Source organism: Hylobates moloch, unplaced genomic scaffold (assembly GCF_009828535.3).
Source record: "Hylobates moloch isolate HMO894 unplaced genomic scaffold, HMol_V3 SCAFFOLD_3, whole genome shotgun sequence".
NCBI classification, from domain to species: Eukaryota; Metazoa; Chordata; class Mammalia; order Primates; family Hylobatidae; genus Hylobates; species Hylobates moloch.
In genome coordinates, this window is record NW_026652278.1 from 172,365,415 (window position 1) to 172,391,822 (window position 26,408).

Here is a 26,408-nt window from a genome sequence, read left to right on the forward strand (position 1 = left end):
ATGATGGTGTTTGGTGTCTTGAAGGAAGAGTGAAGGAAGGGTAAGAAGGCACGGGAGCATGCACTGGCCACCCAAGGGTGGTGCTCACACCTGACAGTTGGATGTTTGGGACCGGCGATGTACCTAACTTAGACAAACTGTTGCGTGCTCTACGCTCTAGTTGTTTTGTTTGAGTTTCCTGCAATCAGACATAGTTGGATTGTAGGATGTCATGAAAATGGTGATAGTAGGAAGGAAAGTAGTTATAATCCTGTATTGGATTAAAAAGATCATCAACTTTGGGTTATGAAAAATGTAGTGCCACAAAAGTATGAAAATGTTAAAACTTAGAAACATAAAATCAGTTTATGAATGCAAAGCTTGGGAAATGAATTATGAAAGTCTACTATGTTTTTAGGAGCGTAAGACAAAATGAGGAAGACAAAACTTAAGGAAAACCCATGAGGGGATCCAGCTGAACACTGGATTGGTACACACTAAGAAAATAACTGAAACTCATGTGAGTCCAAACGCAAGTGTTAATGCTTTTTATCAAGCAAAAGATATCAGGATGGGTAACACTTTGCTTCCAAACTCTGAACATGACAAATGGAGTTGGGGAATGGCCTCAGGATGTGTGTTAGGATTATAAATCCGTGTGCCCTTTTCCCTCCCATCTGTCTGAAATCTAATCCAAGGGTTCTCACACGTTTGGACATCATGTTCAAAGAACACTTCAATAAAATTTGTGTGGATCACCATAGGTCACCAGCTTTTGGTTCTGGCAAGCAAGTGCTTTTTAAAAAAAACTCTGTCATCTCTTATCACCATTACTGCATTCAAAAAGAAGACATTTAACGTGCACACATGCATGTACCTACACACACACACACACACACACACACACACACGAAGAAGAGCATAATTAAAGACAATTTTTGATCAAGTAAAGTTATCTTTATGAGAAATTTTCTTTGTTGTCTTATCTTTCCTTCTTTTCATTGTGGACTGTTAAAATAATTGTCCACACAAGCACAAGCACAGACCTACAGAATCTGGCCAGAATTTACTAAGTACTGGTCCAGCTGTTGTCTACCTGCTCCCAGGTGACCAGCCCGGGACAGCTTGGGAGACAGAAATCCTGCCACCTTCGCTGCTACAAATGCAGGGCTGGAAAGATCAACCCTTTTTCCGGACCACTTTGTGGCCCAAGCCAAGTTATCAAAAGGATCTTTGTTGCCAGGGAATGTTTTTTTCTTTTCTGAGAGTAGATTGGGTTGCAGCAGGGGGCGGGGGGTGTTGGGTGGCAGGGGTTTGGCCAGGGGAGGGGAGGGTGGATAGAAAGGATAGAAGGTAAATGGTATAACACAAGAGGGAAATTTTAAAGACTTTCAATGATTAAGTACATATGACTTCCTTTTTCTTTTTTGCCCTGGCACTGCCTGAAAAGTACATATGACTTTAAGCTGTATAGGCAAGATTATTTTAGATTCTAGTGTAAAGTAATAGGATATGGTGTCACATTGGGAATGATGTCTTTCTTCATCAATTGTTTGTTCTTAAAACAAGCCTTTTATGAGGTGTGGAACTTTAAAGAGGCCAGTTTTGCTGTTCCTATGAGAATTGACTCCTTTACTGCAAAATATGAATGTGGTAGACATGTGGATTTTTGAAAGTTAACAGAAAAATCTACTAATCTGAATAGATCATTAAGAATGTAGCCTGCTTCATCAGTGTATGTGTTACATGAACATATATTAAGAGCTTGTTACGGCAGTGACTTACCAGCAAGGATGGGATAAAAGTAAAATGTGGAAAGAAGAAAATGCACCATGGTTTTGTATTAGAAAAGAGCTTACAGACAACTTTTATTGATAGCTTTTGCAAATTTAGAATTAATTTATATTAACAGTTTGATATTTGGAAACACTTACTTTTAAAAAGTAGCCTGATTTGTATTTAAAATTATTTTTTAAAATACAGCAACAGGGTTTGCTTTGTTGCCCAAGCTGCTCTTGAACTCCTGGGCTCGAGCCACCCTCCCGCCTCAGCTTCCCAAAGCCCTGAGATTATAGGTGTGAGCTACCACACCCCGCTAGATTTCTGCTTATTCATAATCTATGAACTTTGAACTTACCATTTTAAGGGTTGCAGGGGTTTTTTTGAGACAGGATCTTACTGTGTCATCCAAGCTGGAGTGCAGTGGTGCAATCATAGCTGACTGCAACCTTCAACTCCTGGGCTTAAGTCATCCCTCCACCTCAGCCTCCTGAGTAGCTGGGACTCCAGGCACGCACCACCACGCCTGGCTAATTTTTAAAAGTTTTCTGTAGAGATGGGATCTCACTATATTGCCCAGGCTAGCCTTGAATTCCTGGACTCAAGAGATCCTCTCTCCTCAATCTCCCAAAGTGCTGAGATTCCAGGCGTGAGCCACCACACCCTGCCATGGTTACAGGTTTTAGGTGTTAAATTTACATATCTTGTGTTGGGGAAACTATTGATTTAGGGCCACAGATCTGAACAAAGTATAAAGGAGCTGATCCATCAGCCATTCATTCCCCTCTCAATAGAGGCTGTGCCGCATTGCTCTCGGCCCATGCATGAAAAAAACACTTTATACTGTCTTGCTAGGTTTCTCAATCTCAGTCTATAACTACATGTACGTGTGTGTGTGTGTGTGTGTGTGTGTGTGTGTGTGTGTGTGTGTGTTAGTTCCAGCTGAATTTTCTGTCCCGAGGTTGAGTTAGAAATCAGCTTTTGTTTGCTTTCCAATTTCTCATGGCTTCAGTCAAACAGTGGTGTCAAATGTGGTATCACTGACATCTGTGGTAGCCTTCGTTCTCTGAAGTCTATCAGCAATGTCCATGCTGATAATTCAGTCTAAGTGATTGCCCAGCCACAAGCTGGATGGTGAACACTGTTTTCTCAGTTGGGTTGGGTGCTCCTCAGGGAGTCCCACCATGCCAAGCGGATGAAGCACAGTTTGCCACTCACTGAGGAGGAGCCCCTGGGGGGACCCCATTCTGTGGCCCAGACCACGCCACTGCCCCCGACCGGACCCGTGTCTAGATGAACTGTTAGGTGTCAGGGGAATCACACAGGAGGAAGGGCAGCCACCACATACACACAAGGAGGATATTCAGGTGGCCCCTGCTCTCAGCAGGAGGCACCTCCGTGGAGCACTTTGGGCTGAGCCACCTTCTTCTCTATCCCCACTGGCTCCCCTGCCAAAGTGCTGCAGCCAGTAGCCAGAAATTAAAATCCTCATTTGGGTCGAGTAAGAAAGTTTATCTATTACCCATAAACCTTTTCTTGCAAATCTGCTCATACTGCATATATTGACTTTCACATTTCACTCTCTAATTGAGTAGAATTATAAGTATACCTTGCCCATTCATCCTGCCAAATACTCAAGATTTCTGTTCAACAGGCTGTCCTATTATCAGTAAACTGCCCTCGCTATGACATACTAATATATATGATATGAACATTGCCTTCTTGGAGCTCTTTTTAGTATCATCGTTGGGGTCATATCCCCCAGTGAGAAGGCCATTAGAACTTTGGGGTCAGGTTCTTTGTGCATGGTAATGTAACTGTCAAGATGTAATATTTGAGGGTTTTTTTTTTTGGTGGAACTTTTTGTGTTGAGTATAGAAGCCGATCATGTTCATATAGTATACAAAATTGAGTGATACTCTTCTAATGATCACAAATACCAACAGTCTGAAGTAAAAGTAGGAGGACTGAGCATTATTCAGGCAAAGTCTCAGGCCATACCTGTTTATCTTCTCTGTTGTAATGCCCTCAGCCAGGGCTAAGGTGAGTTTTTGAAAGCACCCATCACTATTGTGTGTGTGACTGGATAGGAGAGGGTCAGAAAGGGGAACAATGAACTCAATAATTATGTTTGACGCTAATGATCTGATCTGTGGGTCATGTGGGTTCCTCCTGTCTCCTGATCCACCTAACACTGATGACAAAGCTCAGTAGTACCTCTGGCCAGAGGGTGGACTTGGGGAAAGAGAGGACGGCACTCATGTCAATCAGTTTGGCTTCTCATTAGTAACTCCAAAGAAAACAGTTGGCCAAAGAGGCCAGAACCATAAAAAGGAAGCTAACTTTGAGTTACCCATATCTGTCCACTATTATCACAGAGGTGGGAGAAGGCTAAGTGTCTGGTATGTGGGAAGTGGATGAAGTGAAATGATATTTTTTAAGGCTAAAATAAAACTTAAAAAACTCAATGGCAGCAGTCCTAAAATAAAAGTAAGTCTTTATAAAAGGAAAACAAAGTCCAAAGTGAACATATTTGCTTCTCCTGCTAACAGTGCTGTTTCAAACAATAAAGAGTAGTTATGGATTCTGCTTCTGAGCAAGAGGGAGCGCGTAGCTGAGACCAGGGACAGAATGCATGGCGCAGCAGCCACGGTGGGGAAGGAGATCAGAGTTTGAAGTTCCACTAAACTGTATGACCTGGCGTGACTCCGAGGTAGCCCAAAATCCAGTAGGTCACACTGGTGTGGACAGAAAGATCTTCAAGGGAAGCCCTTGCTTCCTGGCCTGAGAGGCAGGAGAGGGGAGCGCCAACTTCACAGTGAGTGGAAGAAGCCACCGTCCTCATTCTCTCCCTTCCCAACCCACAGCCAGTCCTGCACAGCGGCGCAGGGCTGGGCAGGCATCCAAACTGTGCGTGCTGGCGGGGAGGATTTCCTTCTGTCTGATGAAGGGAACTGTGGTCCTAAGAGCATGGGGCGAATTCCCACTGCTTTTCTTCCCTCTCTCTGTCCTTCTGCCACTTGACACCACATTGAAATGCAGTTGTGCTAGAAGTATGTGGCTGAGCAAGGCAACTAAACCCCAGCGTTCTAGCAGAAGGACCATGAAAAGGGGCCCTAGGGTACTGGAAGGTACTGGGGAGATCACAGAGAGGATCAAGAGAGCTATTGCATAAAATCTTGTATGAACTCCTGGACTTGCTTCTGAGCTGTGCATGTTTGGATCTGACTCTAAGCAGCATTACAAATGCTTTGAGAGCTGAAATATGAACTAGATCATACAGGTCCCAGGCTGACCACTGCATGGTATACGTGTAAGACAGATCCAAATAGCATTGCAAAGGCTTTCTGCACTGCAGTGACATTCAGCTGACAGGAGGTGGTTTGGAAATCGCAGCCTGAACTTAACAATGTTGATCACGTGCTTAAAACAAAATTCAACATTATCCTTAGGATTTAAAGACTCGGACTCTCATAATATAATAATCAACATTACTGAAAATTAGCCAACCTATGAAGAACTAGGATAATCCCAATTTGTATGTGAAAGAACAAGTAACAGTTGCAAATTCTGAGGTGTCACAGATGTTGGAATTATCAAAGATTTAAATCAGTTATTCTAATCATGGCCCCAGAAGTGTGGGAATAGATTATATAATGCAGAACCGAGTGGTAATTTTAGAACTGAAATATATAATAATAAAAATAAAAATTCATGGGCGGGCTCAACAACAGAATAAAGATAATAGAAAGAGAAGAGACAGTGGACTTGAAGATAGATCAATAGAAATTATTCAATCTCAACAACAGAGAAAAAGATTGAAAAAAATCAGTAAACAGAGCTTCAAGGATGTGTGAGACTATACCAAAAATGTCCAACATTTGTGTAATCAAACTTCCTAAAAGAGTGTGATTTGAAGAAATAATGGTTGGCAACTAAATTTGGTCAAAGACGTAAGCTTTTAAATTTAAGAGGCTGAACAAACCTAAACAGGCTAAAATCAAAGAAATGCATACCCTGACACATCATAAACTGCTGAAAACTAAAGAGAAAAATATTGAAAGCAAATAGGGAAAAATGCTACGTAACATATAATAGAACAAGTTGAATTACTGCAGATTTAATTGGTATGTTTAGACATACCAATGATACATAACATATAATAGAACAAGTTGAATGACTGAAGATTTTCTGTTAGAAACTACAAACACCAAAATAAAGTGGAACACTATTTTTAAAATAACCAGGGAACCTATTCTTTATATACAAAGGTAAAAAGATGATATTCTCAAATAAAAGAAAGCAATAATTCACTGCCAGAAGACTTGCTCTAAAAGAAATGCTGATAGACAGAAAATTATACCAGAGGAAAACTTGAAACATCAAGAGAAAAAGAAAAGCAACAGTAGTAATATCTGAGTAAATATAATTATTCTCTTAAGTTCTTTAAAATATGTATAATAGGCCAGGCGTGGTGGCTCACGCTGCTGATCCCAGCACTTTGGGAGGCCAAGGCGGGGGGATCACGAGGTGAAGAGATCGAGACCATCCTGGCTAACATGGGGAAACCCCATCTCTACTAAAAATACAAAAATTAGCTGGACGTGGTGGCAGGCGCCTGTAGTCCCGGCTACTCAGGAGGCTGAGGCAGGGGAATTGCTTTAACTGGGGAGGCAGAGGTTGCAGTGAGCCGAGATTGCACCACTGCACTCCAGCCTGGTGACAGAGCAAAACTCTGTGTCAAAATATATATATATGTATAATAATGGAAATCAAATATTCTAGCATTGTTAGAGTTTCATTGTATATAGATGTAACACATATGACAATTGTAACATAAAGAGAAGAGGTTGAAGGGACTAAAATGATGGTAAGATTTACCACTTGAAGTAGTAAAATATTAATTCTAAGTAGACTGTGAAAAGTTAAGTATATATATTGAAATGTGTAGAGCAACAGCTAAAGACACCATACAAAGGAATATAGTAAAAACTCAATAGATAAATAAAAATAGAGCACTGAAAATATTCAAATAATTCAAATAAAAGTAGGACAGCAAAAACAGGAACAAAATGAGGGAAGAAACCTAAAATAAATAATAAAGGGTACATTTAAATTCCAATGTATAACTAATTATATTAAATATAAATGATCTAAACATACAAATTAAATGACAGAGATTGTCAGAATGGATTTTTTTTAAATGACCAAAGGATATGCTATCTACAGGTAATACATTTTAAATATAATGAAATGAGTGTGTTAAAAGTAAAAAGTAAAGAGATATACACTAATCATAAGGAAGCTGGAGGGGCCATATTAATATCAGAAATAGTAGACTGTAGAGTAAGAAAAATTACCAGGGATAAAGAAGAACATTACATAAAGAAAAATAGGTAAGTTCACCATGATGACATAATAAGCATAAAAAAGTGTATGTACCTAACGACAAAGTTTCAAAGTACATGAAACAGAATAGAACTGAAAGGAAAAATGGACAATTACAGTTAGGGGCTTCAACACAGCTCCCCCAATAATTGCAAGAACAAGTAGATAGAATAGCAGTAAGGATATGGAAAAACTGAACAATACCATCAGACTTGCTAATTGACATTTATAAAGTGTTCCTCCCTCAAATAGCAGAATATACATTCCTTTAAAATCCTCAGGGAGCATTCACAAAAATGGTTGATAGCCAGAGACATAAAACAAACCTAAAAATGATTAAAATAATTGAAATAATCAAAAGTAGTTATCTTACCATAATGAGATTTAACTAGAAATCAACAAAAGAAAGATAATTGATAAATCTCTAAATACTAAGGAATTAAACAACATACTTCTAAGTGATCTTTGAATCAAAGTCTCAGAGAAAGCAGAAAATATTTTGAAGTGAACAAAATTGAAAATGCAATATATCATAATTCATATGAAGTAGCTAAAGCAGGGCTTAGAGGGAAATATGGAGGATTAAACCCTCATATTAGAAAAGAAGAAAAGAACTGCAATGAGCAATCTAAGCTTCTACCTAAAGAAACTAGAAAAAGAAGAGCAAAACAAGTCTAAAGCAAGCAGAAAGAAGGAATTTTATAAAGATAAGAGTAGATATCAGTGAATTTGAAAACAACAATAGTGGAGAAAACCAATAAAATTAAAAGTCTGGTTTTTTAAGTATATCAAGAGCTGATAAACCTCTAGCCAGATTGACAAGGAAATATGACATAAATTACCAATGTAAGGTATGAAAGAGGGCATATCACTATAGTCCCCACAGAAATACAATAAGCAAATACCATCAAGAGCTCTGTGCACATAAATTCAACAATATAGATGAAATGGACCAAATCCTAGAAAGAAGAGGCTACCAGAACTCACCCCAAAATACCCCTTTATATCTCAATAAATTCAATTTATAATTAAATCTTTACCAAAAACTCAAAAATCAAAACCTAAAAAACTCAGGTCTGGATGATTTCACTGGTAGAATTCTCTACCAAACATTTATGGAAGAAATGACATCAATTCTATAAGATATTTTTCGAAAAATAAAAGAGGAGGCAACACTTCCCAACTCGTTTTGTGAAGCCAGCATTATCCTGGTTACCAAAGCAGACAAAGTACAGTAAAAGAAAACTGCAGACCAATGTCTCTTAGGAACATAGATGCAGAAAGCCTTCATAAAATGTTAGTACATTGAATTAGGCAATAATACAAGTCATGACCGAGTGGATTTAGTCTTGGAATGTAAAGCTAATTCAGCATTTGAAAATCAGTCAATGTAAGGCTGGGCACAGTGGCTCACACCTGTAATCCCAGCATTTTGGGAGGCCGAGGCAGGCAGATCATGAGGTCAAGAGATTGAGAACGTCCTGGACAACATGATGAAACCCCGTCTCTACTAAAAAATACAAAAATTAGCTGAGCGTGATGGCACACACCTGTAGTCCCAGCTACGCAGGAGGCTGAGGCAGGAGAATTGTTTGAACCCAGGAGGCAGAGGTTGCAGTGAGCCAAGATTGCGCCACTGCACTCCAGCCTAGGCAACAGAGCGAGACTGCATCTCAAAAAAAAAAAAAGAAAATCAGTCAATGTAATCTACCATATTAACATACCAAAGAAGAAAAAGTCCACACAATAATGTTAACAGATTCAGAAAAAGCAGTTGACAAAATTCAACATACATTCATGATAAAAGCTCTCAACAATCTATATAGGATTAAAAGGAAATTTCCTTGACCTGATAAAGAACGTCCACAAAAATCTGCAGCTATGATAACAATAGACACTGCAGACTACTAGAGGGGGAGGGAGGGAGGAGGGCATGGATTAAAAACTACCTATGGGGTACTGTGCTCACTACCTGGATGACAGGATCACTCAAACCCCAAACCTCAGCATCATGCAATATACCCATGTAACAAACTTGCGCATATACCCCATATCTAAAATAAAAGTTGAAGAAAAAGAAACCTGTAGCTAACATCATACTTGATGGTGAAAGACCTAATACCCTCTGTTTAAGACTGGAAACAGGGCAAGGATGTTCACGTTTACCATTCCTGTTGAACATGATACTGGAGTTTCTATCCATTGGAATAAGGTAAGAAAAAGAAATGAAAGGCTTACAAGCTGTAATAAAACTGCCTATTTGCAAACAGCTTGATTGACCATATAGATAATCCCAAGAAATTTACAGAAAAAGTTCCTAGAATAGCATTGCCAGTTAGATGCAACATTGTATAGCCAGTCTGGAAAATAGTTCAGTAGTTTCTTAAAATTTATTTTTATTTTTATAGATTTAGGGATATCAGTGTAGTTGTATTAAATGGATATATTGTGTTAATGGTAAAGTCTGGGCTTTTAGTGTAACCGTCACCCAAACAGTGTACATTGTACCCAATAGGCAGTATAACAGGTAGTATAATAGGTAGTATTTGATCCCTCACTCCCCTCCAACCCTCCTACCTTTCAGAGTCGTTAATGTGTGTTATTCCACTCTGCAATAACTTTTTGAGACTGGCTTCTTTCACTGAGCCTAATGTTAAAATGTATCCACGGGATTAGAAGTGTGTAAGGCACAACATGAAAGGAGTACTTTGGGGTGATAGAGCAATTCCATATCTGATTCTGCTCCCACTTATAACTGTACTATAAATACAGTTTTTGACTGTCTGAGTAATTTCACTTAGGATAATGACCTCCAGTTCCATCCATGTTGCTGCTTTTGCATGCAAAAGCATGATTTAATTCTTTTTTATGGCTGAGTAGCATTCCATTTCGTGTGTGTGTGTGTGTGTGTATCACATTTTTAGTCCAGTTATCTGCTAATGAACACTTAGATTGGTTCCATATCTTTCCTCTTGTGAGTAGTGCTGCAATAAACATACAAGTGCAGGTGTCTTTTTGGTAAAATAATTTCTCGTCCTTTGGGTAGACACCCAGTAGTGGGATTGCTGGATCAAAGGTAGTTCTGTATTTAGTTCTTTGAGAAATCGCCATACTATTTTCCATAGAGGTTGTACTAATTTACATTCCCACGGACAATGTATAAGCATTTCCTTTTCTCCACACCCTCACAACATCTGTTGACCAGTGATGTTTTTCATATGTTTGTTGGCCTCTTTGCCTGTTTTTTTGAAAAAATGTCTGTTCACGTCCTTTGTCCACTTTTTAATGGGGTTACTTGTTTCTTTCTTGTTGAGTTATTTGAGTTCCTTGTAGATTCTGGCCATTAGCCCTCCATTGGATGCATGGTTTGCAAATATTTTCTCCCATTGTGTAGGATGTCTGTTTACCCTGTTGATTATTTCTTTTGCTGTGCAAAAGCTTTTTAGTTTAGTTAAGTCCCATTTGTCTGTTTTTGTTTTTGTTGCATTTCTTTTTGAGGACTTAGTCATAAATTCTTTGCTTTGACCAATGTCCAGAAGAGTTTTTCCTAGGTTTTCTTCTAGGATTTTAATAGTTTCAGGTATTATATTTAAATCTTTAATCCATCTTGATTTGATTTTTGTATATGGAGTGAGATAGGAGTCCAGTTCTATTCTTCTACATATTGGCTTTCCAATTTCTCCAGCAGCATTGATTGAATAGGGTGTCCTTTACCCAGTGTTGTATATTTTTGTGAACGTTGTCAAAGATTAGTTGGTTGTAGTTATGTGGCTTTATTTCTTGGTTCTCTATTCTGTTCCATTGATTTACGTATCTATTTTTGTACTAGTACCATACTATTTTGGTTACTATAGCCTTGTAGTATAATCTGAAGTCAGGTAATGTGATGCCTCCAGAAACTAACAAAGAGCCTGAATAGCCAAAGCAATCCTACTTCAGTAGTTGCTGATGAAGTTAAATACATCCTTACCATATGATCCAGCAATCCCATTCCTAGTACTTTCAACAGCATGGATACATTTTAACATTAGGCTCAGTGAAAGAAGCCAGTCTCAAAAAGTTACATGCTATATGATTCCATTTATACGACACTCTAGAAATAGCAAAATGATAAGGAAAAATAGCATATCAGTGGTTTCCAGGGATTCAAAGTGTGTAAGGCACAACATGAAGGAGTTCTTTGGGGTGATAGAGCAATTCCGTATCTGATTCTATCCTGAGTGATGGCAAGCAGGCAAATCTACACATGTGTTAAAACCTACAGAATCTGTGCATCAAAAGAGGCCTCAATTTTGTATATGTTAATTTTCAAAATTATGTTAAAAATATGAGTTTTCTTGGCAAAAGTGAACGGTACCCGATTTTATTATTCTGTTCTCACATTGCTATAAAGAAATACCTGAGACTGGGTAATTTATAAAGAAAAGAGATTTAATTGGCTTGTGACTCTGCAGGCTGTAGAGGAAGCATGGCAGGATCTGGTTCTGGTGAGGCCTCAGGGAACTTACAGTCATGGCAGAAGGCAAAGAGGGAGCCAGCATTGTTGCATGGCCAGAGCAGGAAAAACAAAAAGGTCCGGGGTCGGGCTGGGTGCTACACACTGTTAAACAACCAGATCTCAGAATAACTCACTCACTCACTATCACAAGAACAGTACCGAGGAGATGGTGTTAACTCATTCATGAGAACTCCGCCCCTATGGTCCAGTCACCTCCCACCAGGCCCCACCTCCAACACTGGGAATTAATTACAATTTAACGTGAGATTTGTGCAGGGACACTGATCCAAACCATATCACTGATATTCTTGTGATTGCCTGTTGATTAACCAGATGAGTACTGTCCAGTATAACTTTCTGAGATGATGACAATGTTCTGTATCTGCTCTGTCCAGCATTGTAAATACTAGCTACGTGTAGCTATTGAGCACTTGAAATAATATTTTATTATTATTTTAAATATTATTAGGAACTAACAATATTAGTTCCTAATTTTCCATTAATTTAAATTAAATAAAATTAAATATTCATTCCTCAGAAAGTTCCATACCACACTGTGGCATAAACTTTTTCTTCCCTAAGTTCTTCTAATCAATGTCCTAAGAAGACAAGGAAGGAAAAGATGAAAGTAAAAGGAGAAAAACTGAGAGCTTATGATTTTTTAGTTCAAAATCCAGATTCTAAATATATTGTTAGGTCTTATATTTCAGGTCTTTTTCTTTTTTCTTTTTTTTTTTTTTGAGACGGAGTCTTGCTCTGTCGCCCAGGCTGGAGTGCAGTGGTGCAATCTCGGCTCTGCAAGCTCCGCCTCCCGGGTTCACGCCATTCTCCTGCCTCAGCCTCTCCGAGTAGCTGGGACTACAGGCGCCCGCCACCACGCCCGGCTAATTTTTTGTATTTTTAGTAGAGACGGGGTTTCACTGTGGTCTTGATCTCCTGACCTCGTGATCCGCCCGCCTCGGCCTCCCAAAGTGCTGGGATTACAAGCGTGAGCCACAGCGCCCAGCCTTCAGGTCTTATGTTAGTTCCTCGGGAACTAATATTTTAGGCCTGGTCATGCTGAGTTCACCTTTGTGATGAGAATGTTTGGCCTGTATTATTCCTGAGGAACTAATATTTTAGTGTTATTTAATTTAAATTAACTTATAATTAAATAGCCACACATGCCTAGTAGCTACTCTATTTGACAGTACAAATATAGATGATTGTATAATCACTGTGATGTTAGAAAACAAATTATGTGATTTTTATTCATTCAGAGAGATAAAAGAAATTATGACTAGTTTTTACTTTTTGACATCAGGATTTTATGACATTTTCTAGCTTTATAAACACAAATGCGTGATCCAACTTCCATGAGGTGCTATAGGGAGGTGATACTGAGGATGAGGCTAATGTACATTAAAGATGTTAGTGGGAGAGTAGAAGTTTGTGACTGTGATACAAAAGGTATAGAGGAGAGCAAAGCCCAAATAATGTTTATTTTTAAACCAGCAAATATTGGATTGTTTTTGGGTGCTGAAAATGACTATACTTTCACCACGTGAACACAACAGTCCGGATCCTGTTGTCATTCTTGTCAGTAAGGATAGAGGTGGACGTTAGGAGTCTGTCCCCGGATCCGGAGGTGTCAGGAAAGCAGCCCTTGGAAGGTCCCTGCAAACCTCCCTGAACTGGGTGTTCCACTGTGGCTTGCCCCTTCCAACTGGTTCAACTGGGGACTGTGCAAAGTACAAATTCAGCCTGGTCATGCCGAGTTCAGCTTTGTGATGAGAATGTTTGGCCAATATTTCTTTACTTTACACTCCGTCTGGACTTAGTTTGGAGTGGATTTTTTTTCCCTCTTATTCATAGTTTTTTTTTTTTTTTAGAAGTATTGTGATACTTTCTTTTCATGTATGTTTACTTTTCATTCCTCAGTTAATTGGAAGCACCTTGAGGTCAGAGGTTGATTCTATTGCTATGTCTGCTTTGTAAAAATATGGCAGCCTTTGCAACCTTCATATTTTTTTCCCGATTCCATCTTGCAGAGAAGGAATGCAACCCACAGAGAGGATAACTTAGTTCTAATTAAATAAGCCAGGGACAAAGTAACTCAGTTTCTCAGCTCTTTGACCTTATAACTAATTCCAGCTAAAAGAGCTCTAGGACTCAATAGCAGTATATGTTTAAAGCAACAGAAATACCGATGGTAGTTTTGAAAACTAATTGGGAAATACCATTTTTAGGGCGTATTTTTAGATGTAGTTGTTGTTTCTCAAATTGGGAGCATATTTGTCCCAAGGGATTGGGGACATACACTGGCAGGTTTATACAACCTCAAGATGAATGTGGATGGTCTCCCTAAAGGGTCAGTTCACTTGTAAATTTTGGAAAGTAATATTGAATGGTGTTCATTGTAAACAAAATTTTAAACTTTTGTTATTAGGACGATCAGGGTTCTATTACAGAGTAGAATGCATAGACTGTATGAATTTCCGGGCGTCTTCACAGTAGAATCTGATTGTTTTTCCTCTGCATATTGGGGGCTTCTGTTGGCCTCCATCATTATCCTCTGCAGTTTAAATGCTAGATACGAGATAGAAACGTCTGAGATACACTCAGGCATGTTTTAACCCAGTAGGTTGGAAATAAATAGTCTGTAAATCCAAATGCTGTGTAATAAAATTGTAATGGAGAAGGGCAACACTTCGTTTTTCTGTGCTGTCTCATCGTTTTCTTATTGTTTAATGTTAAAACAACCAATTTAGAATCTGGCTTTTTAACTGAAAAGTCATAAGCTCCTCAGTTTTTTTTCATTTTACTTTCATCTTTTCCTTAGGTGTCTTCTTTGGATATTGATTAGAAAAACTTAGGGCAGAAAAATAGTTTATACCACAGTGTGGTATGGAAAAAATTGGATATCTGCATACTTAATTTATAATTTTATCCAAAGTGCACCTGTGGCTGGGCGCAGTGGCTCACGTCTGTAATCCCAGCACTCTGGGAGGCCGAGGCAGGAGAATCACTCGAACCCAGGAGGTAGAGAGGTTGCAGTGAGCCGAGATTGCACCGGTGCACCCCAGCCTGGGCAACAGAGCGAGACTCTGTCTCAAACAAAACAAGACAAGACAAAACAAAACAAAACAAAACACAAAGTGCATCTGGAAAAGCCTTAGAGTTGACTTTTCTTTCAATATATTTTACAAGGTGTTGTGGAGTAATGGAGGGACACCTGCACTGAGAATCAGGGGACCTGAGTGCTAATTCTGGTTTTGCTAGTAAATCTTTGCAACCTGGGCAAGTCACCTTCCCACTTTGGGCTCTAGGATTATATTCGATCAAGTGATGATGTACTAGATGTTTTTTCGTGTCTCCTCCAGCTCTCACCTGCACTTATTCAGTGTTCCCAATCCTATGAGAATTGACTGATCCAAAGACTTTTGAGAATTTAAGTATCAGAATAGCCATGTTCTTCACTTCATGTTCATAGTGATGCTCTCTAATACTTGTAAGAACACCAAGTGTATTTTTTAAAATATTTAGTTTCCTTGCATATACAGTGCAAGGAAATCTTACCCAACTTAATTGAAATGGTTTCTTCCACCGTTACAAACATGCATTTAACTTAGTCAATTCTGGACTATAAAGGTCCTGAAAATGTAGGAACTTTCTGTTTTCCAAACTGCTTTTGTTGAGTTCTTAATTTGTGTCTTTTTTTTAAATCAATTTTATGCAACTAAGAAAGTCTAATCTGTTATTGGTGCCCAGGGGTTTTTGTTTAGAGAATTTCTCCTCTTCCCTTTATTTCTCAGTTGGTGCTAATGTTCTACCCTGGGCAGTACTCCAAATGTCAAGCTACTGCTATAGCACAGACAGTCTTTTTGATAGATTCTGGGCAGGTAGTGTTAGGTGCGTTGTGAAACTCATGCCTTTCTGATAGCATTCCAGTATTTCATGTTGGAAAGGTCGGATAGCACTTTTGTGAAATACGAAAGTTATCTCACGTCTCTCTGCTTCTCTCTGTTCCCTGGTTAAGCACGCTTTACATCTTGTTCACTCTCTCACAGTAGGCTTTTACCTTGCCTCAGTAATTATCTTTTCCTTTGGATGCATCCTATACCCTGTTGCCTGCATAACCTAAACATTCAGCATGAGGAACGTCTCCCCTGTAGAAACCTTTAATGCCATTCGCCAGGTGTTTAATGTTATCTTCATCCCAGCCTGACTGACTCATTGGCCTCGTTGCTACCAATCTCCTTCATAGATCCCTCCAACCCAGCCATGCTGAATCTACCACCAGCCATTCTCCAAAACATCTTAGACTGTGTGAGCACGTCGTCTCTGTTCATACCGCCTTGCTGCCTGGAAAGACACTCTCATCTTTCCTCTCCCCACCCCTTTACTCACCCATCCTGTGGGGCCACCTCAGTGCCTCTTCCTTCCTGAAGCACCTCTCAGTTCCCTCCATGCTTCCTTGATGGCACTTTTTGCATGTCAGAAATAACCATCTTTCTTTACTCTCCTGGTCCTCTTTCCCTCTTTGCCTTGAACGACATAGATGCTGATGTTGAACAATGAATATAGGAGCGGTACTCATTCGTCGTTACTCTGACCTCAGCCACACGCTAGGATCTCATGTGCTGTATTTTCTAAGTGTGTTTTGACTCGAAAGGAGGTTTAGTGGAATATTGTCACAGACTAGGATTGTTTTCTCCCCGACTGGTGCAGTCTTGAAAAGGGGAGAGAATCTTGACACCGCAGACTTCTGAGTTGCGATAGGAGGCCGAGAAGTCCCTGGGGGAAGCCGCATCTGGCCATATTGTCAGCATCCCTTCCCTCCTGGGGGCTGCCATGAGCTTATAAATGTTTTTGGAGAATGGAGGTGTCATGCTCCTTTGGGAGGAGACTTACTGATGGCCGTCTAGCAAATGCCGAGTGAAATTCATTGCAAGTATCAAATGGGGCCGGGCGCGGTGGCTCACGCTTGTAATCCCAGCACTTTGGGAGGCCGAGGCGGGCGGATCACGAGGTCAGGAGATCGAGACCACGATGAAACCCCGTCTCTACTCAAAATAAAAAAAATTAGCCGGGCGTGGTGGCGGGCGCCTGTAGTCCCAGCTACTCGGAGAGGCTGAGGCAGGAGAATGGCGTGAACCCGGGAGGCGGAGCTTGCAGTGAGCCGAGATTGCGCCACTGCACTCCAGCCTGGGTGACAGAGCAAGACTCCGTCTCACAAAAAAAATAAATAAATAAAAAATAAAAATAAAATCAAATGGGCCATTTTCCTATCCATTAAAAACTGTTCTTTAAATTTTTTTAATTGATTAATTTTTAGAGACAGGATCTTGCTCTCTTTCCCAGGCTGGAGTGCAGTGGTGCAATCATAGCTCACTGCAACCCTGAACTCCTGCCCTCAAGTGATCTTCCTGCCTCCCAAAGTGCTAGGATTACAGGCACGAGCCACTGTGCGCCACGTTCTGAATCTGACCTTGGGCCACCCCTCTTGCCTCCTCTTCCACTACTTCCCAGTAATGAACCCTCAGCCCCAGGCAGGCCTGCCTGCCTTATGATCCCCACCTCCCTCCCATCCACACCTCCACACCTTGTCCAGGCTTCCCCTCTGCAGGTCAGTCCTCTCCTGCCTTCAGCATAGATTTAGGGTCTGCTGTTGGCCAGGCACTTTCAGGGATCTACCTGTAAACACAAAACATGCAAAAAACATCCCTGCTCGTGGAGCTTCTGTTATGACATGTGGGCTGTGCTTTCTCTTTTCTTTCACTTGTCCAGATTCTAGAACAAGTTTGCTTTTCCCTGGAAACCATGGCTCGACCCTGGTTCTTTTCTTCAAAATTCTTGGGGGCACTTGTTTCCTGTTCCTCCCCTTTGAAATACACTGCCTTGTATTTTTGCACTTTTTATATGTGAGGATCTTACCTCCTCAAGTACATTTGAAGCTTCTTGAGGGCAGACACCATGTCATTTGTCCATGAGAGAGTGTGCACCAAGGTTTATATACTCCATATGTATACAACCTTAAAGATTAATATTTAAATTCCCAAACTGACCATAGGACTTTGCAGTTAGGCACCTGATAAATATTTTTAATTGATTTAATGGTGTTTATTGCTCTCTGCTTTTTCAAGTGGAGCAGCTCTAAGAGCATGCGAGACCGTTAGTCATCAAGCATTTATTAAGATCCTCCCTGTGTCACTATGTGGCGCTACTATTTAATCTGCTGCCAAGGATGCAGGCAAGTGCCAAGCACAACCTCTGCCCACACTTCATCAACTGAGCAAATCACCTCTGCGGTCCTCAGTGTGATGTTTGTAAATCTCTACTGTAACACCGAAGCTGTTATTCAAAGATGCAAGAGGCACGGGGCAAGGAGGAGGGATGGCTGCATGTGATTCTTGAGCTCATCTTGCCATCAGATACCGAGATCTAAAGCATCAGCAGACCTTTCTTGTCTTTATTTCTCAGTGGAGGCCAACAGTGTCCATTATGAAACCCATCGTACTCTCAGTAGGGCAGCAAGATGAGCTTGTGGTGGTTTTCCCTGACCATGTACATTCTTTATCATGGTCCTTCAGTAAAAGTCTACTCAGGGGCAGTCGTTAGGGGTCATAGACCCCAGCAGAAGCAACTTCTACAGGAGACCCCACTTGTGAACTTGACCTCATTGGTCCATGTGCCAAGTAAGCAGATTGTGTTCAATCTAAATTTAAAAATTGAGATATAGGATTTAACATTTTTTTGCTTACAGTGGCTTTTTTAATAATCAAGAGGTAGCACGTGTTGTTGAAAGAACAGACTTTCGCCAACAATGGTTGTTGAAGAGGATATAGCAAGTCTATAGAACAGCATACATAAAAGTGTAAAAGGTAAAATTGACTTTCAGTGGCTGAAAGAACAGACTTGAGAGCCAGCTGCCTTGGGTTCAAATCCCGTCTCTGCCATTTACCAGCTCTGTGAGCTTCAGGAAGAGCGTTCCCCTCTTTAAGTAGGGATCATACCATTACTTAACTTCCAGGGTCCTTGTGAAGATTATGTGAGTTTCTAAGTACAGACATACTAGGCCCATATATAGTTGAAAACATGCTTGCTTGGATATTAGAAATTATGACTACATTTTTATTTGTACATTCTCATCCCTTTTCTTCGAGTATTTGGATTTTCTTTCTTTCTCCATATATTTAACCTTTCATAGATCATAGAAGAAACTTGTATCTGTAACTGTCAGGAGGTGTTACAGTGACCCAGGGCTTCCCAGAAGGCTCTTACATTGCCAGGACTACAGATATGTCTGTTTAGATCTTAATTTGTAATACATTTGTTATATGCTTCCATCATTGCATTCTTAAGGTGCGTGTGCTTATTAGGCACCCTGTCTGACCTTACAGTGATCAGACCATGCCTGACAGGAATGGGCTGGATTACATGGGTTTGGGTGGATTTGTAACCAACAACACAGCCAAACTTAAAGAGGTTTGATGAAAGGTGAGTGGCTTTGGTTGGAGGCCCTGGTGCTGGGCCCTAGGCTCGGTCTGTGGCAGGGATGAGAAGCTAGTGGCTTATCAAAGAGGAGAGAAAATAATACACTAGAAGGGAAAATCAAGACCATATTTGGTTAAGTATGTGGAGAAAGAAAAAAAACAAATACTTGAAGAAAAGGGATGAGAACGTATAAATAATAATGTCATAATTTCCAATATCCAAATATGTATGTTTTCATCTATATATGGCCTATTAGGTCCTTATATGCTTCTGATCAAGCATACAAGGTAAAATCGATGAGGCTGTTAAAAAGTGCATCAGTAGCAGTTGGTGTGGAACACATTCTCAAGGGGGTCATAGGGTGACAGATAGTCCAGGACAGAGAGGAGATGGTGCCACGGGGAGGATTTAGCAGGAGGATGCCACATCGTTGGAGGGAAATGGATATGCCAGACCAGAGCAAAGGGGGGACCCCAGGAGGGCAGAGGATGCGAAAAGCATCAGGTGGTTGAGGGCATGGAAGACGTTTTATTTAATAACATTCAAAGCAAGCATCTCAGTGGATCAGTAGATGAATATATAGTCTGCATGCCTGCGGAGTGTCCCAGACTCTAGGCAGCTAGAGAAGAGCTGATCTGGGCACGGGGACCTGGTTAGTGTTTGTAGCTATCGGATGGGTGATGGCGCAGAAGAGGGTTATACGTTTTGTAGCCTCCTGAGGACAGAATGGACGTCACTGTGCAGGGGTGACAAGAGATGCTGACTTGGACTCAACTCGCAGGGTGGCCTTTGCCAGAGCCTGAGCTCTGCTGGGGGAGGTTCTGAAGGACAGGCTGAATCACCAGAGTCAGGAGCGGATAGGATGCTCTCAGGATTTTAGCCGGGAGACCCACATGGGGACCTCTGTAACTCTGAGTTTTGGGGGCGCCTTATGAAGAGCTTCAGTGCATTTCCCACCTTTGCTGGCACCCCACATTTTGTGCCCCTGGTAGCTGAGCTGCTGGATTCATGAGGATGTGGGAGAATTTGCTGCACAGTCATCTGCCACCCACCTCTGTGGGTTTCTGAGAATGAGATAATTTTTCGGTTATCTGGATCCCGAGCGGAAGCAGCGAGCGGTGCCTGTTTTGGTGTTACGCGGTTTGGGAGTTTGGCAGTAGCAGTACCACTGCCATGGGATTCGTTTCCTTGGCCTCTCCGACTCCATTTTTCTCGGGTTTTATGTGGCTGCTCTACTCCTTCCATTCTGTCCTCTCTCTCAACTGCCGCCCCCGTTTTCCTCCTGAGATGTTTACGTGTTGCTTCTTGCGCTCTAAATAAAGACTAAATGTTTTCTCTGCTGGCACAAGTTCCTCTGTGTGTGTGTGTCGGTGTGTAAATGCATGTCCACAGGTGTACGCATGAGTGATTCAGCCTGGGGTTCACAATGAGCGTGGCACCCGTAGTGCAATGAAAAGGACATTTTTATGCAGATACGTCATTCATTTTCACCTTGCTGATCTTAGCCGTAGACATTTTTAAGAAAAAGCGGAGGAAACAGCCACCCCCTAAATCCCACGAATCCTACTTCTGGGTGAGACTGGAGTTGTGTGGTAAGCGCAGGAGAGGCTCCTGCTGAGAGCGAGTTCCTGACATAGTGACCTCATTCCCAACGCCGCCCTCCTCGCAGCGGCAGAAGCCGCACTGGCTGGTGCTGGGTGAGCTCCACCGCTGCCCGGGCTGCGAGCCTGACGGCTGTGTGTTGGGAATGACGAGACCCAGGCTTGCAAAGACTTGCACGGCAACTGGAATTTATGACAAATAGCTCACTGCAGCTAAACTTTGATACAGTGTGCAGTAGAACCGCCTGTTACACACAGGAGGGAGATGCGTCCTTCGTCACAATGCAAAGCCAGCCTTAACACAAAATAGGAAAATGTGGCAGGTCTCTAATTACGGACTGGTGAGTATATGACGCCAGATCAATTTTAATGTGTGTGTTCTCTCTTCAAGCATCTGGAGGTATGTGCCCTTTTTACCTTTTTCATGTGAGTTGGTGCTAATGCATGGGAGGGGACCTGGGCCCCTTGGAGAGGAGAATGTGCCCCTCGACACCCCGCGCCTGGGGTACATTCCGACCTCGCGTCTCTGCACTGCACAGACAAAGGAGACTGCACAGACAAACAGAGGCTGTAGCTTTTCTTGGAGCGATGACTCATTTCAGTTCACAAAGGATTCTGGGCAGGGCAGTGAGAAGTCAGGTTGGCTGATCCGTCCCTGTGACTTCACTTTGCAGAGAACAAGCAGAAGAGGAGTGACACTGCAGATTCCGAGGCACTGCAGTGGGCTGTTGGCTCAGCAAGTGGCTGTGATGTATGGGGTAGGCATGGACCAGGATTCCAGCTGTTCCATGCAAATAGGATAAAAGAATGGTAAAGAGGATTCCTTTTTTTTTCCCCTCCTCAAAACGTTACCAGCAAAGTACATTCACAGAGCCTTTTTAAGGTGCCTTTTGCCAGCTTTTGAACTGAACTTGTAGCAGTATCTCAAGCCCTGAATTGTAAGAAGAGCTGAGAGTTCTGGAACTCATTTTTAAAAAGTAGATCTACGAAGGTAAAGTACCAGATTCCTGTTGTGTTCCACGGGCCCTCAGTAGCCAATCTGAAATGCTCATTTAGGATACTATGACTTGAAAGTTTACTCTTTCTTCTTATTCCAGATTCTAGGACGTCCGTTTCTGTTACTGGCTCCTTCTTGTGCTTGGATGCAGCTCCCTAGCATGCACCAGGCTTTAGCGTCAACGCTACCTGGGGGATGGAGCCAGTCCAGAAAGGGCCAGGTAGGTTTCCCCTGCTTTTATTTCAAGAGTTGTTGTGTGCGAAGGAACATGGTGAAATGTCAGCACCACCTGTGAAGAGGGTGCACGGTCCTCTGAGAAGTCTTGCTGTTCCGCTCCTCCCGCAGCCTCAATCTTAGGCAGTCCGGGTCCTCCTCCTGTGGACTGCCCACCACACATGACCTCACCAGCACAGGTCATCCCAGAGCTGCTCATGGGGACCGAGAAGTCCACAGCAATAGGAAATAATTAGACTGCCCCAGATTTCCCTCAGCTGTATATCTATCTCGCTCGCTGCTCTGAGGGAGGCATTCAGTAAATAGTATTTGACATTTTTCCTGGTTTTTTGTTTGTTTGTTTGTCTGGTTTGGTTTGGTTTTTTGAGATAGAGTTTTGCTCTTGTTGCCCAGGCTGGAGTGCAATAGTGCGATCTCAGCTCGCTGCAACCTCCGCTTCCCAGGTTCAAGCGATTCTCCTGCTTCAGCCTCTCGAGTAGCTGGGATTACAGGCACACGCCACCACGCCCGGCTAATTTTGTATTTTTAGTAGGGACGGGGTTTCTCCGCATTGGTCAGGCTGGTCTCGAACTCCTGACCTCTGTTGATCTGGCTGCCTCAGTCTCCCAAAGTGTTGGGGTTACAGGCATGAGCCACTGTGCCCGGCCTCGACATTTTTTCTTACCAATTAATATACAGTGCCTGAAATTTTGTGTACTGTTTGGCCTGTTAACCTACATGCAATGCACTAAAATCCAAGAAAGCCTGATTTATGTGCCCAGGGACTGTTTCCAAGACTAACATCATATTGAGGCTGCTGTTAACTGCTAAGGAAGTAAGCATAGTTCATCATAGTCTGCTTTAGGATTCAGATTATGACAGAGCTGTTTTCTTACAACATCCAGGGGCTTTTCACACAAAAGCTTTCTAAAAAAACATGACAACGAAATGGAAAATTTTGGTCCTCAAAAGTACATTACCTGCTTCATTTCCAAAGTGAGGCTTGGCACATCTGAAAGCGTGGCTTTACCCCTCATCACATGGATGGTTTCAGGACTGTTAAAGATATTTCTGAGAGTGGTGAATCCCGTATGTAATTGGTAAGAATTTTTAGAACATTTTTAAAGGCAGATGTTCAAGACCCCTTGAACATCTTCTTTCTCTTCGCAGTCACATCCATCTCATAGCTCACCCTCTCACAGAAGAAAAGAGAGCATGTTTCCTTTCTTCACTGTCGGAGGTCTCTTCTTTCTGCATAGCATTTTGCATCTTCAGAGCACCGTTGAGGATGCTGAGTCAGGTTTAAAGGATGTTTGGTCAGAAAAAAACACAAGCATGGTATGTTGCAAATATAGTTCCATCATGTCCTCACACCCATCGATTCTACCCATCCTTAAGGACCTACTCCAAATCTCTCTCCCCTGGAAAGTTCTCCCTAATCACCCCAACAGGAGGTCATTTCTAAATCCTTGAAACTCCCATTATAGAGTTAATTTTCTAGTCATTCATGTGTTTTCTTGGTATAGCTCTTCTAAGGGTGTTTTGAACAGCAATGTGTATATTTCATGATGGTTTATATTTTCACACATGTGTATCTTGTATTCTCACCTAAATTGTAATCTCATTGAAGGCAGAGATCAAGATTTATGCTTTTTTCTGCTATCTACATCTCCTAGCAGTTCCCTATACATGGAAACCTTTCAATAAATAGTTGAATAGGAAGAGGGGCAGTTTAAAAAGCAGGAATTTTTTTTTTTTTTTTTTTTTTTTTGGTCATAGAGGGTTAGAATGATCTGGTTTTGCTAATTTTAAGAATCTTCACAGGGTATATTCAGGCTAAGGTGGACCTCAGGAGTCACGCATGCCACTCTAGAAGTTGTGATGGTTCTTACCTTGAGACAGTGTCACAGCCAGGAAAGCTGCCTTACCCTGCTTGTAAAGGACTGTTGCCGTTAAGGACAAATGAGCATGTAAGGCCCTTAAATATGAACGTTGATCACGGTTTGCTTGAATTGTATTGGACAAGCCATCCTTAAGTTATAAGGAGTGTGCTGAATTCGGAGAGTTTACGTGAAAGTCACTTTTTTCACTCCTACAGGACATTTTCCTTAGAAGAGAGAGTCAAAATGGTTACTAATAATTCAGGTCATATCAGAAATTACTTAACTCCTAGTGTCACTGATGTTTAGTACTAAGACTACTTATTGAGTTTCCTTTCCCTTTCTTAGGTAATGGATTGGCCCAACCTAAGTTTTGAAACAGGTCAACATCCTTTGATATCCTTGTCATTCTCTGTCCACACTATTTCCCATCTCCTAGTGCCTTTTTCTCTCCAAACTCCCTAGTGTAATGCATGTTTGCACTCCCAGCCTGGTGATGCATCCCAAATGCTATGTGTTCTATGTATCTGATTAAAGTAATCTGATTAAACTACTTCATACTAGTATAAGAAAGACCTCTGCACTCTTAGCCTTCCCAAAGATATTTTAATTTTTTAAAAAGGCTTATTTTTAGGACCAAACAAATTTTCCATTGGTAGAAATTCAAACACTGTAAATGGGTAAATTGGATAAATCTAGATGGGCTTGAGGAAAATTTTTTTTTTTTTTTGACGGAGTCTTTCCTTGTTTCCCAGGCTGGAGTGCAATGGTACGATCTTGGCTCACTGCAACCTCCGCCTCCCGGATTCAAGTGATTCTCCTGCCTCAGCCTCCCAAGTAGCTGGGATTACAGGCATCTGCCACCACGCCTGGCTCATTTTTTGTATTTTTAGTAGAGATAGGGTTTCTCCATGTTGGCCAGGCTGGTCTTGAACTCCTGACCTGAGTTGATCCACCCGCCTCGGCCTCCCAAAGTGCTGGGATTAGAAGCATGAGCCACCGCGCCTGGCCAGGGAAGATATTTTTAATACTAGCTACTATTTATTAAACATGTATTAGGTCTCAGGGACAGGGTAAGCACTCAACATCCATTATCTCATTTAATCCCCTCAGTGAGTCTACAAGGTAAACATGATTATGTATACTTTACAAAAGAAGAAATTGAAACTCAAAAAATTAAATAATTTGCCCCAAATCGCACAACCAATGAGGAGCAGAACTGGGCTCTGAACCTAAAGTTTTGACTACAAAGCCCATGGCCTTTACCACCATCTTGTAATGCTGAATTGAAGACAGAAAAGTTACTTAATTGTACAGTGACTTGGAAGTTTCCTCTGTGTATCTGATCTGATCCCCCATCCTTTCTTTCATGCCTCTGAATTCTGACATAGTCCATTTGTAATGGCCTCCATGGCAGCTGGAAGGGGTAGGAGGGTGTTCGGTTTTAGGGGGGTTGGTTGGTAGCAGTCAATCGGTGTAATTTTGTTGTAATTTGGGAACTGTCAACCTGTCCATATTTGTAGTTTATTTAATTAGGCCTTCCTGTCCTATTACACCTGTATTTTACAGAAATCAGTCCCACTGCAGTTGTCATCCCTAAACTGCTAAAGCAGAGAATGCAAAGGCTGAAAAACAGTTCTGGTGATTCTAACTTAAAAAGAGGGAAAGTGAATGTATTACCTAGAGTTGTTAGACTGATTTATTAAGCCGAAGTTGGGAAATATCATCAGTGGAAATCGCAGCATCTAATGTCTAGTGTTAGGTTATGCTGCAGAATGAACATGAAAGAGAAGTACAGGGTGGCTTAAAACAGGAATTTATGTTCTGTCCTACGTGATCCACTTAAGGAAAAAGAAGACATCATATTACTCAGGCGCTCTTGTTGGTCAGAATTTCAGGACATCTGGGAGATCTTACTAATTGTTATCATCTAGGACTGGTATTTCATCATGATTTTATCGCTGTTGGTAAGTGGCTTTAACTTCATTCCGGTTGAAGGACTGGAGCACAAGTGGCAGCTGGTGTTGGAAAACATCTTGCAAGGTAGCAGGGCCTTGCCTCTTCTTGTCTATGTATGTAGGACCTTTTGATTCTACAAGCATTTGAGGACCTGCCATGTAAAAGCATTCGGCTAGGTTTTATTTCATGTGCCTAACACATACCACCGTGGACGTGGTTGATGGGTTATAGCGTGGAGCCTTAGCAAAGGCGTTAATTATGGAATTAACCTGATTGGTCCCAGGGCTCATATTCCATCCTACCTTTTCTGCTGTGCATCTATTGCGAATAGCTAAATGGTCCAACAAAAGTGTTCGTTGTTCCTATCGGAGACGTCACGAATCACCTCTGGCGGTGGGGAAGGTGGCTCTTGGCCAGGGCGCTCTCACCTACCCCTGCCCACGAGGATGGCCCCTTTCTGCCCAATGCTCTACCCTTTCTGCCTTGTCTGTCTCTGCTTATTCTGTGATAACCTTTTACCTGTAGTCAAATCTCAGTAACAAGAGCAATAGCTAATATGAGTAACGAAGGGTTGCGGCCTGGGAAGATCATGAGTTTCTTCTGTAGACCAATGAGCCAATTAATTCGTTACTTCACAT

The 26,408-nt window shown here is 41.5% G+C and overlaps 1 protein-coding gene across 8 annotated transcripts in view; it reads left to right on the forward strand.

Moving 5' to 3' along the window:
* STOX2 (storkhead box 2) overlaps nucleotides 1–26,408 on the forward strand; it is a 290,826-nt gene that overhangs the window by 238,789 nt on the left and 25,629 nt on the right. The window contains exon 1 of one of the 8 annotated variants that reach the window (XM_058436929.1): nucleotides 21,016–21,062. The exons of 6 other annotated variants lie outside the window; for them this stretch is intronic. The gene's annotated coding sequence lies outside the window, so the exon portion shown is untranslated. Of the gene's footprint in view, nucleotides 1–21,015; nucleotides 21,063–22,867; nucleotides 23,270–26,408 lie in introns of those variants that run through there. One more of the 8 variants, XM_058436925.1, reaches the window with a different exon arrangement.